At 40.2% G+C, this 16,837-nt stretch overlaps 1 protein-coding gene across 8 annotated transcripts in view; it reads right to left on the reverse strand.

The window, feature by feature from the left end:
- The window catches only part of KANK1 (KN motif and ankyrin repeat domains 1), a 215,124-nt gene that overhangs the window by 184,331 nt on the left and 13,956 nt on the right, over window positions 1–16,837 (reverse strand). The window contains exon 2 of one of the 8 annotated variants that reach the window (XM_055578234.1): window positions 15,319–15,409. The exons of the other annotated variants lie outside the window; for them this stretch is intronic. The gene's annotated coding sequence lies outside the window, so the exon portion shown is untranslated. The remainder of the gene's footprint in view (window positions 1–15,318; window positions 15,410–16,837) is intronic. 8 annotated transcript variants of the gene reach the window in all.

The following is a 16,837-nucleotide window of genomic DNA, read 5'->3' on the forward strand; positions in this document are numbered from 1 at the left end:
CCTGGAAGCCTTCTGGAGAGGATGGTAGAGAAAGTCTAGATTGCCTTGGACAGACCTGTTTGTGGACATATAGATGTTTGTTAATGATTGCTAAGGAGGACTCAGAAAGAAGTCAAGACCGTAGAAGAGAAAGTATAAATCACCTTAGAGAGATATACCTAAATGGTCAAGAGCAGAGGAAATCACAAACACCACCATCTACCATACTGCCTACTGTGGTCTCAGAAACTGAAGCCCCAGATGGGGGGAGGCCCCTGACAAACTGGGGACACCTCTGCCACCCAGCAGCTTCACTGGACAGACCGTCTCACCCTGCAATGCACAAGGCCACTGTCCTTGGAACGCTGCTACATCCCAGCCATCTGACCTGGGGCAAACGACCTCTCTGACCTGCATGCAGCAATAATGCACCCATCTCGCAGGACTGTTCTGGGGATTAAATGAGGTCATGCACAGAAAGTCCTTGGTGTGGTGCTGAGTGCAGAGTAGGCACTCCAAAGTATGAGCTATTTTTCTGACCCCGTCTAGAGGGGAAAACAACTGGACAGGAATATATCCTTCCTTTCTCCCACAGAAAAGTCTTCCCTAGAGAATACTTAGGGCCTAAGCATGAAAGAAGAAAACAGAGGCAAACATGGATGCTTAGGAAGCCAGTGCTCCTATAAATCAAAGGCAAGATTTGAGGACTCAATAGGGCTATTCCAAAAAGCAAGGGACAGATGGACTGAGGGCTGGGGAAACTGCCCAAGGAAGCAGAGAAAGACAGAAAGGAGGTTGAGTTGTTCCTGCTGGTGACTCTGTTACTGGAAACTTGCCAGCTGCAGTCTGAGAACACTGGGCAGAGATACTGTGCCATCGCCAGTGCCAACTTGGACAGGAAGTGATGCTGCTGGGTCCCACGGTCGAGAGGCAAGCAGGAGGGGGTGAAAGAGGCACCCTTAAAGAAAGGCATCATTTTTAATTCTCCTGCCTGGCTTCCTACCTCAGCCTCCCCTCTTCATCCATGAAATTATAAAACACAACAAAAATTAAAAGACCTCAGTTATTCATATAGGGGTAAGACAAAGCAAAATTTTATAGAAACTTATAGAATTTTCTACTGAGAAAAGCTTTTTTTCCTATTGTAAATTTTTGTTTGTTTGTTTTGTTTTTTAGTTTTGGAGCTTTCATAAAATTTCTGGGACAAGACATCACTGGGAAGAAAAGAGGCCCTAAAAGCATTTGAATATCTCTTTCTGTCTCTGTACCCTTGATGGTAAATTACAGTAGTTCATTCCCCAAGCGGAGAAGGCAATAGCACCCCACTCCAGTACTCTTGCCTGGAAAATCCCATGGACGGAGGAGCCTGGTAGGCTGCAATCCATGGGGTCACTAAGAGTCAGATATGACTTCACTTTCATTTTTCACTTTCATGCATTGGAGAAGGAAATGGCAACCCACTCCAGTGTTCTTGCCTGGAGAATCCCAGGGATGGGAGAGCCTGATGGCTGCCATCTATGGGGTCGCTCAGAGTTGGACACGACTGAAGCGACTTAGCAGCAGCAGCAGCAGCATTCCCCAAGATTAACAGTCAATAGTTAAATGTCTGCCAGCAGGCTACTGCATAACTAAGGGGGGGAGGGGAATTCACCTTAGGAATTATTATGACAAAACCAGCTGGCAAAGAACTAAATCATTCTCCACTAGTATGTTTATAAAACAAAATATATACATCTGCCAACACAGTCAGCATTTTCTGCCTAAGAGCAGCATTTTCTGCCTTTCTTTTTCTCAAAAAAAATCTCCTGGTGCCTGTTGAGAAGACATCACATCTTACATTACTTTGTTGGCAGTAAAATTCACAGCCTCCCTGGCAATGTAATTAAGGCACACATTTTTATGACCGAAGCACATGTACCCACTGAACACAATAATGCTTTCAAAAAGAACAAACAAGCTTCAAAAGTCCTTCCAACAAGCCCATTGTTTGGGATTTACAAGCTGGAGAAACATACATTTCTACATTACATTTTCTAAATTTCCACCAGTTGGGTAGCTCTAAAGGCTCATTCTTCATACTCCCACTATGATTATTCAGGCCCTTTCCCAGTTAACCCAAACAGGCAGTTATCAAGGCGGATGTATCATCTGGGTGCATATGACAACAGGGCTGGGTCTTTTTATGCCCCCCTTTCTCTGCTCCCCATGCTGCACATCTCTCCTGAACCTTGTGGGTAAACAAAGAGTGGGAAAAGGACTGGGCGACATATCCCTCTCCTTCTGTGAACCCAAATCTGTGAGTGCTGGGCGTGTCAGCCAATCTCCAGAGCCTCCTAAAAGGCTGATGTGGGCGCACAGTGACTTTGTTTTGCTTTTCGCAAGCCTGGAGACAGGAGGCATGGCTTGGAGACAGTTAGATAATGAACTTAGCCACTGAAAACAAATTCCAGACTACTTTTTGAACAGCAAAACAACATAATGGGTAGGAACTGTTCCAAGTTCACATGACCTTTGCATCTGCCTCACTTAGTTCATCAGAAACTAGGAATGACACCCTGGTTTTGATCGACTGTGCCAAAAACCAGCCTCTGTTATCCCTGACTTCTCACTAGGCAGTCAATCAGGATAGTCCAGACATCCAAACATGATCAAGGAAAAACTATTTGGGATTCAAATAAGTCAAATAACTCAGACTGGAAGATCAAGTATTTTGAAGATTAAAATATATATGTATATAAAACTTTCCATTTTATATGTTTCTTTCAGGGGCATAAGAGGTTTCATATAACACTTTAAATACCTATGCGTTATCTCATCTGTTCCTTACAAAGATCCTAGTAACTGTCTCCATGTCCATTCTTCAGATGAACAAACTGAGAAAGGAGAAACTTGGAAAGGTTAAACAACACGCCCAAGTCACAAATCCGCAGACCTAAACTCTGATCCTAAATTCACACTCTTAACTCAGGATTAATGTCTATGATACACCGTTATGAGCAGCAGATTCTTAAAACAGCTATGATTCGTCCAAACTGCCCTGCAGGTTCAACGAATTTTACTGACAATATTGTCTCCTTTTTTCAACAATCTTTATTCCTATGTTATGAAAACCTCACATACCCATCTTTGCCTCTGACTGGCCATCAGTCATAGTATCTTCTTGGCACTGGCTTCAAAGCAATGCAAATATTCACAAGTGCCTTTCTTGTCAAAGACTTACCATCACTGCAGGACAAAATCCAATTTCAAAACGTTCTGACCGGCAACCACACAGTGCCAGACACTCCACCATTTTCAGAAAGTTACCTAGGGACTCTGATCACAGCTACCTTCCTGCCCCCTCCTACGGCTGTGTACACAAGCTTTATCATAACCACAATGGCCAGTTTTGCTTTCTGGCTAAGAGAAACAATATGCACAGTTGACCAAGATGCTACCATGGGTAAGGACATCTCTGATCTACTCTAGAAAACTGCAAGTACATTTCTTCATAATAAACTCAAGCAGTTTTACCCACTTATAAGATGTTTTAAAACCAGTGATTAAGAGTGAATTTTAATCACAGGCTTAACCAGCAAAATGTATGCTCAAGCCAAGTAGCTTGGTTCAGACTTTCAAATAAGAAGTGTTTAGCTTCTGAGTATCAGCTATATATCTAAACATAAAATAAAACAACTGGAAAGTAGCATAGTTGTTGTCATGGGGAGGGGTGGGGAATTAAGGAGTTAGTATTTAGTGGGTTTCTGTTTGGGAAGATGAAAATACTCTTGGAGATGGATGCTGGTGACGGCTGCACAGCCATGTGAATATACTTAATACCACTGGATTGTACACTTAAAAATGATATTAAAAAACATAAAACAAACAGGAAAACGTATGCTAACATTCAAGTGACTGCTTCTTTTTTTGAAATTTCTCACTTATAAAGGGAAATGAGGCCACAGCAGCACCTTTTAAAACAAACCTCTGGAAGACCCTGGGCCCACTCCAGGCATTACAGGGAAGATTTTAAACCCAAGTTTTAGGTCCAGAGTTCCTAAAGGGAGATGAACACTCTCAAATTACTGTTCAATCTATACACACTGTAATGTCTAAATGAAGCCAAAGTTTCCTGAGAGTCCTCTGAGGAGAGGACTGACCACAGGGGCTCGGAACAGCTCACTCATCAGTTTACAGTCCTGTTATGGACTAAACATCTGTGTACCCTCCAGACTCACACGCTGAAGCCCTACTCTCCAGTGTGACTGTATCTGGAGAGGGGCCTCTGAGAAGTAATTACGTTTAGATGTAGTCCTGAGGGGGAGCACCATGATGGGATTAGTGTTCCTACAAGAAGAGGAAGAGGCCAGAGCCCTTCCTCCTTCCACACAAGAGGACACTGCAAGAACACAGCCTTCCACAAGCCAGAAAGTGGGCTCTCACCAGAACCCAACGATGAGGCACCTTGATTGGACTGCACCCCCCCAACTTTCAGAACTGTGACAACGTCTCTTAAGTAACTCAGTCTGCAGTATTTTGTTACAGCAGTCTGAGCTAAGACAAGTCTACTCCATAATATATCTGTGCTTGCACCCATAGTCAATGTTTTAAACTCCTTAAAACAGTTTCTGAAATGCTTCACTCATGAGTATGCAGTACAGCTCAGGTGGCCACCTAAACAAGTTCTCTTCTTTCTTGCTGTCACAATATTAATATGGCAACAGTCTGGCTCACACAGACACACACAGAGAAGTGGCAACTATTTTTTCCATTTTACAGTCTATTCGGAGCAACACTGAGGAGAGCTGCCAAAAGGCTGTCATGGTTCAGAATGAAATGGTCTCCGGTTCACTGAGTCTCTTTTCTCATCTCAGATGGATAAAGGCTTTTCACTGAAGGAAAATCACCAATGTGACTTGCACTACAGCTGACTACTGATCATGTATTTTCATCACCTGAGAATGAACTAAGCTCATCTCAAATGACTTAGTGTTCCCACAATCAAGTCTCTTCAACTCTCAAAGCTGAGTTTTGCTGTGCAATTGTTGACCTATGTAATCACTTTTTTTCTCTCCCTCAAGGCTAAATATTCTGATGTGTAAGCCAGTTTTGATGCCAAAGGTGAATAATTAAGTACCTCTTACCCTTGTTTTGGCATCCTGCTTCCTACTCATTGGAAAAAAGAAAGCAAGCTTTGAGTTAGAAAACTATGACCTTACCTAGGGTGGTGTACTTCTTTTTACACTATATAAAATTCTGATTGGTTTCCTTTAAAATTTACATAATTCAAGCGTTAGTGCAAAATTGATGATGAACATCAACAATAAAATAAAAATAAAAATTTAATCTTCCCTAATACAAAAATATGTTGGAAAACTTTTAACAATTAGAATAATGTTACAAATAAAATACGAATAGCTCAGCAGAGCCACAGAACAGAAACAGACACAAAAGCATATGGGATTTTGTATATTGTAAAGGTAGGTAGCATCTGCAATCAAAAAAAGAGAAAGAAAAATGAATTATTAATAAATACTGGGAAAACCAGCAGCCATCTGAAAAAGGTAAACCTGACATCCCTACTTCCTAAAATAAATTTAAGATGGATTAATAATTTAATTATAAAAATGGAAACCACAGAAGTACTAGGAAAAACCCAGGTAGAATATATAAAAATATATATTTTATAAAATACAGAAAAATATATGTTATATAAATATATATTTTATAAAACATACAAAAATATACATTTTAGACTGGAGAAGACTTTTTTCCCTTTATGGCATTCAATTCAAAGGCTTTCAAACAAGCAGTTGGTAAATTCACCTACCTGAAGAAATGCAACATAATCCAAGTCCAAAAAATGAAATAAACTGGGAACAACTCTAATTCTTATTACCAAAAAAGGTCCTATTTCCTTCATAAATAAAGTGTCACAACTTGAAAACTAACAGCCCAGTAGCAAAGGATAAAATAGTTCACAGAAAGGTAAATACAAATGGCTCTTATAGACTCATAAAAAGATATTCAACTCTTAAGACAAAGGCACATTAAAACCACATGAAATACCATTTTTCACTTATCAAACTGCCAGAGATTAAGCAGTTTCATAACATAATATGTTGGCACAGATGTGGAAAAAGGTACTTTCATACCTTGCTGGTGATAATTATTCATAGTAGCACAATTTTTATGGAAGACATTTGGGGCAATATTTATTACAATTATGTATGTGAGCGCTCAGTTGTTGTCCGATGCTTTGCAACCCCACAGACTGTAGTTAGTTAGGCTCCTCTGTTCATGGAATTTTCCAGGGAAGAATGCTGGAGTGGGTTGCCATTTCCTTCTCCAGGGGATCTTCCGAACCCAGGGACTGAACCTGTATCTCCTGTGTCTCTGGCACTCCTGTGTCTCTTTACCACTGCGCCACCACAAATCCTTTCACTAATTCCATATTCAGAATTTGTCACATGTGAACAAAACAAGGTGTATGCAAAATTATCTCTTGCACCATTGTTACAAACAGCAAAATCAATAGGAAATAGTCAACAAAACACAGAGTATCTGTAAGAAGAAATACTATGCTGTTGTGTTTAAAACTATAAAAATATAGGAGAAATTGTACCTACACCATGGAATCTCACGGCATGATTACATGAAAAAAGAAGGTGCATAACAAAATGTAAAGAATGGTATAATTTGTGACTTTAAAGGGGAAGAGAATATGAGAATAAACCCATATTTGATTTTATATACAGACAGAGTACTTCTGAAAGGAATGGCACTGACTGTCTCTGAGGAGGGAATGTGGTGGCCAGGCAGGAACTGGGAGGCTTTTCACTGTGCTCTTTTAGGAGGAGCCTGGTGGGCTATATATAGCCCATGGGGTCACAAAGAGTTAGATATGGCTGAGTGACAGCACACACACTCTCCTTTAAATTTGAGTCATGCATTATCCACTTGAAAATTACTTTTTAATTCAATACAATGGTCGTAAGTAAAGCTGAAGAATTCAACCCAATATTGAAAAAAAAACAGACAAAGCTCTAGGAGAAAAAGGTAAGAAAATTGAGAGGACTGCTCCAGAAGATCAATATTTCAATCAAGAGAAAAAGTTATCAAAGATAATTCAAGAAATTTTCCAATAATTGAAAAACATAAGTTTCTAGATTGGGAAGGCAATTCTGTGTCCAGAAAATTTAATGAAAATAGATCAATGAGAATACCTGGGACAACCAGCTGAGCCACAAGTGAAGAGTGAAGTCGCTCAGTCGTGTCCAACTCTTTGTGACCCCGTGGACTGTAGTCCACCAGGCTCCTCCGTCCATGGGATTCTCCAGGCAAGAATACTGGAGTAGGTTGCCATTTCCTTCTCCAGGGGATATTCCTGACCCAGGGATCGAACCCAGGTCTCCAGCATTGCAGGCAGATGCTTTAACCTCTGAGCTACCAGGGAAGCCTCAAGGGAAACCCATAAAAGACACTAAAACCTTTCAAAGAGAAGAGAGGGAAAAGTTCCAGCTTTCATAAAAGGCTGGAATTTTTGCAAGAAATCTTGTCAGTTATGAAGGAAAGAGATTTGCAAACCAGAAAAGTACATTTAGCTAAACTATCAAGAGTGTGGGAGTTAGGTCGTATGACTTAAAGACATGCCAAATTTCATGAAAATATATCTCCCATGTAAATCTTCTCAGAAGCTGCTGGCTAATGCCCTCCACCAAGAGAAGAGACCAAGAGACACCACAAGGAAAGGACACATCATGGGATCCAGGAAACAGGAATAAGGGGCATCTCCGGGCTGATAGGCACACTTCATAAGGAATGCCTTCAGAAGGAAAGGATCAGACAGCTATCCTGAGGTCTTTAAACATAAAGAAGAAGGTTGGGCTTCAACCTGGGTGTGAATCAGTGAGAGGTACATAAATCTAACCATTCTTAACTCTGGATGAGAAAAAGGTGTATTTGAGGAAGGAAATGTCATTTGAATGACACATCTTAGTTATGAATGATTTTCACAGTCACTATAATCTAAATGTTATATATTAATCAAATTAAGCAACTAGGTTTACATTAGGAGGATTTTAGAAAAGACTCCGTGGGAGATATTATGAGTTACAGTCTCATCTTCCACAGTATGAAGACAGGAAACAATACCCAAATTCAGATTTTAAAAAATCAAGAAATGACAGAATAAGCATATTTTCTCAAAATACTGTCATTTTCAGTCACAAGTACCACCATTTTCAACAACATTAGGAGAAAAACAGATTTCTAAGTAGTTTTCTGTAAGGAGAAGGAATCAGGGGAGAAAAGTAGGGCAGAGGGGCTTCTATTTTCATTTACAGGCCTTACAGGGTAATTTAACTTTTTAAAGTATATACACACAAACATACAAAACATTGACATTTTCCATAGAGCCAGTATTCATGTTTTGTTTTTTTAAAACACATGAGACTCAGTGATGGGCTAATCTGTATTACCAATGTAATAAAATCCACATTTCAAATAGCATCTAAGAACAACCTATGGTTTTTAGGTGACTGGTGCTGGTACTGTCCACCAGCTCCAACCTGAGGGTTAGGGACATGGGCATCCCCTGGTTGACCCATTCATTAGGAGAACGCCTCAGACACAATGTCAGATGGATAGACTCTTTGAAGGTGTTCCCAGTACTCTTGTGATTTCCATTACCTCATTCTTATGAGAGGTGAAGTTAAGGATGTGTGTGGGTTTGAATGCAAGACTTGATTAAAAGCAACTTGAATAGGAAACTGAACTGATTTGTAAGAAACAATGGCTTTAGGTAATCAGATTTTTTAAATAAATGGAAACTACTGATCCTCTGAGTGAAAAACTCAATTTGTTGAAAAAAACAAAAACACCAGTTGTGGGCTTTCCCAGTGGATCAGTGGTAAAGAATCTGCCTGCCAATGCAGGAGACACAGGTTTGATCCTTGATCCAGGAAGAACCCACATGTCTCAGAGCAACTAAACCCATGTGCCTGCCTCAACTATTCAGCTTGTGCTTTGGAGCCTGGGAGCCATAACTACTGAGCTCACCTGCCTCAGTTACTGAAACCTATGTACCCTAGAGCTTGTGATCTGCAGCAAGAGAAGCCACCACAATGAGAAGCCCCTGCACCGCAATGAAAACGCACCTAGAGAAGAGCCCACATGGCAGCGAAGACGTGACACAGCCGAAAATAAATACATAAATTTTAAAAATTACATATGAAAAAACATTGTGTGGTTACTAAAAGAGTCACTGCAAAATTCCCATTTTCAGTTCTAATGCTTAATTAGCAGCTAGAGGAGCAGGGAAATTGGCATAAGCCTTGAGGCTTACACTCCTAGATCACGTGGCTAACATCACCACATGCCTGCTTAAATAAAAGTACAACATTTACTAGAATTATTAACTCACATTTGACCAACTCATGAATGTGATGTTTTGCAGATTTTTTTAAGCATCTTTGTGACAGAACTTGCTCAAATTGAAAAGAGGTTTCTCTAAAAATTTCAAGCAAAACTGAAGTTCTAGGAAGACATTTAGGCCTATGGCTTTAGACACCCCTAAAACAACTCTCATTTTAAAAGCACGTGCTAGGGCATCAGTTAGGTATCCAGACTGAACAGCCTTCTGTTAATTTAATCCTCCCTGGTTTTAGCCAACAATTCCTCTTATTGAACTGGGGTAAGAAATTGCTCAAATTTTCTGTCAGAAATAAAGGCCCTTGGGTTTAAGAAGCAAGAATTTGGGACTGACTAGCCTAAGAAGTGCTGCAATTCATGGGGTCACAAAGAGTTGGACATGACTGAGCAAGTGAACTGAACTGACTGAGCCTAAGAAGTAGACAATGGTAGTTTACAAGTACATTAATATCTGTATAAGTATAATTCAATCAAATAAAAGCCTATGAAGAGATAACATAATCAAAATTGCTGTTTCAGAATACTGATCAAACCAGTAAGCACACTGCCTGAAACAATCATGATGACCTGGATGAAAGCTCAAAAGAAAATCAGCTATAAGCTAAGACAAACAACTCTCTGACAAACTGTGACTTCTTTGTAGAACAGAAAAGAATTCTTACACACCAATTACTCTAAAGGTTACTTGAATGGTCTAACAATAAAAGGTATAGTTCTTGTCCAAAAACAAAGAAAAAGAACTACAAAGCAACTTATCAACAAATGAAAGCTAGTAGTAGTAGTGTTAGTCGCTCAGTCCTGTCTGACTCTTTGCGATCCCATAGACTTAGCCCAGCAGGCTCCTCTGTCCATGGGATTCTCCAGGCAAGAATACTGGAGTGGGTTGCCATTCCCTTCTCCAGATCTTCCTGTCCCAAGGATCCAACCTGAGTCTCCTATATTGTAGGCAGATTCTTTACCATCTGAGCTACAGGGAGGGGAGACAGAAAAGGAGGGAAATGATTGTATTATTTTACCTATATACTGAAACACAGAATTACTATTAAAGTTGAGCATAAAACTTAGTTCCTGGCATCCTGGGAGCCAAAGCATAAATGGAAACTGGATGAGGTACACAACTTTCATGACTGGGAGAAAAAAGTCCCAGTTCATCAGAGAAATACTGTAAACGCTTTTCAAACAGAGAACTGAAACATACACTTCCTCCTCGGAGGGATTCTGAATGGCACAGCAAATCCTCATCAGTAGTTTATTCAACAATAAAGATGTATTGGGGAATGTAAATTGGTACAGCCACTATGGAGAACGGTATGAAGATTCCTTAAAAAACTAAAAAGAGAACTACCGTAAGACCCTGCAATCCTACTCCTGGGCACTTATCTGGAGAAAAACAGGATCTGAAAGGATTCATGAACCCCAATGTTCATTGCAGCACTGTTTACAATAGCCAACACACAGAAGCAACCTAAATGTCCATCAACAGAGGAATGGATAAAGAATATGTGGTACATACATACAAAGACATATTACCCAGTCATTAAAAAGAAAGAATGCTATTTGCTATGACCTAGAGATTGTCATACTGTGTGAAGTCAGAGAAAGAGAACTATCATATGATATCCTTTATATTCAGAGTCTAAAAAGAAATGATACAAATGAACGAAACAGATTTAGAGAACGCACTTACAGGATTGGGGGAGGGAATAGTTAGGGAGTTTGGGATTGAAAGCTACACACCACTATATCTAAAATGGATAACCAACAAGGTCCTACTGTATAGAACAGGGAATTCTGCTCAACCCTTATGTGGCAGCCTGGATGGGAGGGGAGTTTGGGGGAGAATGGATACATGTATATATACCACTGAGTCACTGTGCTGTGCAGGAGAAACTATCACAATGTTGTTAATCCACTAAACTCCAATACAAAACAAAAAGTTTTAGAGACTTCCTTGGTGGTCCACTGGTTAAGACTTCACCTTCCAGTGCAAGGGGTATGGGTTCAATCCCTAGTCTGGAAGCTAAGATTCCACTTGCCTTGGGGCCAGAAAACCCAAAACACAAAGAACAGAAACAATATTGTAACAAATTCAATAAAGACTTACCAAAAAAAAAAAAATCCATTAAATGCCTTCTACATTTTCAGGCTCTGTTCTGGAAGTCTGATATACATCAGCCAATGAACCAGATAAAGATCCCTGCCCTGGGGAAGCCCATATCCTAAGGCAGTAGATGGACAGTAACCATCGCAGGTAAAGTTAGTATGCTATAGGGGAAAGAAAAGGAAGAACTAGGCAAAGAGGGTCAAGGGAAGGCAGATTATAATTCTGAACAGTTAAGGTACTGAGATGGTGCCATCTGAGCAGGACTCAGCATGAACAAGCACAGAGATAAGAAGAGCAGCCTGTGCAAAGGCCCCAAGGGCAAGTACGTAGCATCTCTGAGGAAGAACAAAGAGCCGCTGCTGCTGAGCACAGAAGCAGGAAGAGTGCTGGAGAGGATGCTAGCGGGTAACCAGGGGCCAAGAGGTCAAGAATGCCACAGGGTTCACTGTAAAAACTTCTCTTACAGAAACAGGAAGCCAAGAAAGGGTTTGAGGAGAAAAGTGTCTCATCTGACTTCAGTTTTTAAGGGACCACTGTTGAAGCAGGGAGACCAGTCATGTGGCTGCTGCAGTAATCGAGGGAGGAGAGAATGATGGCAGTGGAAAACGGGGAAGAGGCGACAGGTTCTGGATATATTTCTAAGGTAGAGTTAACAGGAATTGCTAATGGATTCTAGGTGGAGAGGAAAGAACAGAGGGCAAACACAGCCACAGTTTGGGGGTATTTACCATCTATCAAGGAAGACTGTGATAAGAATGAGTTTGGGGGGAAACCAGGAATTCCATTTCAGCCCTGCCAAGCTTGAGGTGGCTATCAGACATCCAGGTGGGAACACCAGGAGGCAGTTGGACATGTAAGTGTGATGTTGGGAAAAGAAGTCACAGCTGGAGAAACGAATGTAAGAATAATCGGAATATGGATGATACCTAAAGCTTTGAGGCTAGATGAGATCACCAAGGGAGCAGATGTCTAGAAAAAGAATCAAGGATTGAGCCCTAACCATCCGTGCAGCCCCCCCCTCTCCCTGCCACACACACACACCTTTCCAAAATCATAGCTATGAAGAACTGGCAAAGATAACTGAAAAGGAGTGGCAAGTAAGCCAGGAGGAGAACTAGCAAATGTAGAAAAAAGTTTAACATGAGCATACTTTATATTATCCATCAACAACAGCAAAGTTGTATCATCAAATCAGAGTTCAAGGGAGGCACTTTCAAGGCGAAGCTACCGCACTGCAGTCCAGAGTTTTGGCCAATTCTGCATGATTACTACAATCCGTATGCACCAATGGAGAGTAATGAAGGACAAGCCAGGACAGGTCAGGGGCAGGAGGTCAGGAGAACACAGGCAGACAGGCACTGTGAGCCCAAGGAGAATATCAGAGTTCGGAGAGTAAGCTGGATGAGAAGCCAGAGTAGCTTGTTGGGAAATACCAACTTCAACCCCCCAAATTAGCCTGCAGTCCCTTCCTGACCCATCCCTGTAGAAGTGTCTATTACATTGTTTTCATTCTGCCAGTTCAATCCAACTCTTGGTCCTGCGCCTGGAAATCAGATCCCATGGCACATCAGGAGCCCCTTCCTCATTATCAAAAGGCCAGAAAGAGTTTCGCCCTGAGTGCAAGGGACAGAGACCCCAGGAATCCCCTAAGCACACACATCTGCTTGTGAGAACAATAAAGGGGACAAAGAGCACCGAAAGGGGTGTTCTCCCTACCCTACTCCACCTCCTCTTCCTTCCTCTCTCTGCGAACTTCATATAAGTAGGCCCTCTTAAAAAGTTTAACTGTACCAAGTAAACATAATATATGTGTTTATATACAACCTTGTTCCAAAAAGGGCATCAGGCAACCTTCAAAACTATACTAACTTACCTTAATTTTAAAAACAGAAAAAAAAAAAAAAATTTGAGAACAAGGGAAAAAATAGTGAAGCAATAAATGAGGCATCCACCAGTTAGCAAAAATGACTATCATGAAGTTCTACACGGCAGTTTAACAGTGCTATATAAACTTGAAGAAAGCAATAAGGAAACTGCATCTCTTACAAGAGTCACAGTGTTCAGTCAAATATTCTTCCAAGCAAAGTCCCAGCACCGCCTGATATGGAGGCCTAGGACAGCTTTTCCAATGGTTCTTCAGCAAAAGGCTGCTGAGAGACACAAAAGAGCTCATATGTGTGAGAGGTTCCTGTGGCGTTTCTTAAACTCTTCACTATCCCTTGATACAAGCTAAGGGCATCACATATATGATTCATTAAAAGACATTAGAAGTTAAAGAAAAGTGCAGCATTCCAAGAACCCAGTGCTCTGATGGAACTGGCGTGTAAGATCCTTCAGAATTTCATCGATGAGCCCTATTTCTCTGTTTTCATGAGCAGCTGGGGCAGGCAAATGCTTAGGAAGAACCCCAGAGTGCAACAGTCAATGTCACCAATCAAGGGTCCACTTACTATACAAGTCAGCCAAGCAGAAGAAATCTCAGCATTCGCATAAAAATTACAGAAACTATCCAAGATTCTTGCCTCAACAGATGCCCCCAACTTCATGCAAAGGCTGTGAGGGTAAACATATAGGAATGAGCAAGCTTCCCCACCCCTGAAAGAGCTCTCAATTTCTCCACCATGTAGATGGTGAATAGACAACCAAGGCACTGAAGTTCTGCATCTCGCAATAAGCACGGTTATAATTTGCCTTCTTTCTTTAAAGGATTCTGATTTTGTATTTTTTAAATAAGACAGAAATTTCACTTGTGAGAGAATATTTACTAAGCCCCAATAAATTTTAGTTTTGCCAAAAGGCTCCTTCTCTACTCTTCTTTTGACAGAACCATCTGCCTTTAATTGACTAGCAAGACCATATCAATACAGATAAACAAAAAACAATGACCAATAAGACAGCAGTAGTACATGGAAAATTAAGAAATAAAAGTCCAGAGAGTAAAAGAGTCATTTCTAGATTAAAATATAGATTGAGACCCTTGAAAAACCATGAGTGGAAAGTTACCAAACTGTGGGTATAGCTCTGCCGTTCATAAAAGATTCATCAGTCCCAAGCAAAAACTAGACTTGTTTCCCAGATCTAGACAGATTTCTGAAGCATAACCTTTTCAAAAATACAGATTTAGTCAATTCCGAAAGCCATTCCTAAATCAGCATCCTGGCCGTTAAACTTCTTGGAATTAAACACGGTTTTCCACTATGGTAGATTCTGTTGTTGTTTCAGTTATTTGCTGTCCTCTCCATAAGAGGATTACACCTCCTGTGCCATGTGACTTACAGAGGCTCCAGATGGAAGAATTAATTACATGTCCTACCCTATTGTTAGCAGGCTTAGCCATGTGACTTGTTTCAACAAACTGGATGTGAGTGGAAGTAGCATATACGCAGAAGCAGCAATAGTCATGAATGCACTGGTCGTTTCCTTTCTTGCCCTCATGAGACTATGTCCCAGACTGTGCGTAGCTCCACAGGCCTGGATCCAGAGCAAAGACCAGCCTTGGAGCAGAGCCAGAGCTGTCATGTCATGTGAACAAGAAATTAAAGTATGTTGTTTTAAGCCATTAAGCATCATCTACTCTTAGACATGAAACCAATGCTTCCTTTAAAAAAATGTTTTAAGGCTCAATGAAATATTAATACTCAGAGCAGCCTAATAAAGGCGGATGAACAAGTAGGTTTTAGTGCCAGTGAATTTTCATGCTAACCATCTGCATAAGAATACAATAAACTGAAAATAACATTCTGGCTTTTTTAAATTAAAGTTTTTACCTTATAAATATGTGCTTTAGGGGGAAGGGGAAAACTTAAGTTACTTGTTTGACTGACCTTTAGAAGATCTTGTTGAAAACAATCGTAGGTTAAAAGAAGATAAGGTTCAAACAGCTCACCCTTCCCCAGGTATGTAATTAATCTCTAGCTGATGTGGGGATAAAACAAGAATCAAGGTTATAAACTTAACTGGCATACCAGTCTCCTTGCAAAACAAGGAAATGTAACTGCCTAATATTTTATGGTATGTAGAAACCATTCTTTTCAAAGTCTAGGTCAGATTGATTTTAATTTTTAGTATTAGTCCCTACCTGGAAATCTTAACTCATCAGATATAAGATTTGATGATGCAAATAATTTTTCAAATGATCAATTAGGATAGAACTTAATGAAAATTACTAGATGTCTCTATTTTTTTTTCTAAAAGCCAAAGAAAAACAATGCCCAAAGTTAATACTCCTCTCATAGTTATTCTGATAAAAATATATATGAATTCACCTAAAAACTTAATTTCTGAAGGAACAATATTCAACACCACCTCTTACAAATTTGTGATGAGGTCCTGGCAAGCTACAAGTCCAGAGAAACTCAAAACACGTACTAAGACTAAGCTGACAAGGTGTCATATTCATAGGTTATAGTAAGAGTCTGTTTAATTGGGAGGAAACAAGTGGGGGAAAAAAGAAAGAAAAAAGGCACACTAAGAAGATGCCTAGTGAAAAGTGAAGGGTAATTCTAAAAAACCCCATTCAGGAATAAACCATTTTCTTCCCACATACATTTCCCCTTTTTGAAAAATCCACCCAGCCTCAGCCTTGGCTGTTCTGTGTTTTCTGTGTGATCCCAGACTCTCTGACCACAGCTGACGGGACCACACAATGGTTCCCATTCTCAGAGGGGAAATGGGAGCCTAGGCAAAGCTGATCTGCCAGGAATGAGACAGGGCTAAGAAGAGAGGACCATATGGTACAAAAACTTAGGCTTGAAATGGGATGTCATGATAAGCAAGGACTTGTAGTGCCATTCTCTACCCAAACATGAGTTGAAGCAGAGAAAGATGATCTACAGAAAAAAGCCAAAGAATGGTAAAAATGCTAGTGACAAGACATCAGGAGTGTTCAAAAGAAACCATAACTTCCAGCCCTAACTTCCCAATTCCCAGGAAGACCGGCTGGCTATCATGCACTTGAATTTCCACTGGATTCCGTCCAAGAAATTCCTTATTGGATTGGTTGCTATTTGTTTGTTTGTTTTGGTCAAACTTCTTATTGCTGATGCTGGTTTGTTGAAGCCAGTATAAATGAGTTTCTCTTTTATGCAGCCGATAAGCCTTATTACTTTAATTTTTGATTTATTTGTAAATGCTTGATCTTAATAAACTTTTTAAAGAATAACACATACAGTAAAGTACATAAATCTTAAATATTTATCATGATGAATTTTTTCATGAACGAATATATCCAAATCATCATCACCCCTAGGTCCCTCATCAGCCAGTATTATGCCGACTTCTGTCGACCATCGAGTATTTTTGCCTCTCTTTTGATGTTCATATAAATGAAATCATACAATATGT

The sequence above is a fragment of the Bubalus kerabau genome, chromosome 4, assembly GCF_029407905.1.
Source record: "Bubalus kerabau isolate K-KA32 ecotype Philippines breed swamp buffalo chromosome 4, PCC_UOA_SB_1v2, whole genome shotgun sequence".
Classification (NCBI taxonomy): Eukaryota; Metazoa; Chordata; class Mammalia; order Artiodactyla; family Bovidae; genus Bubalus; species Bubalus kerabau.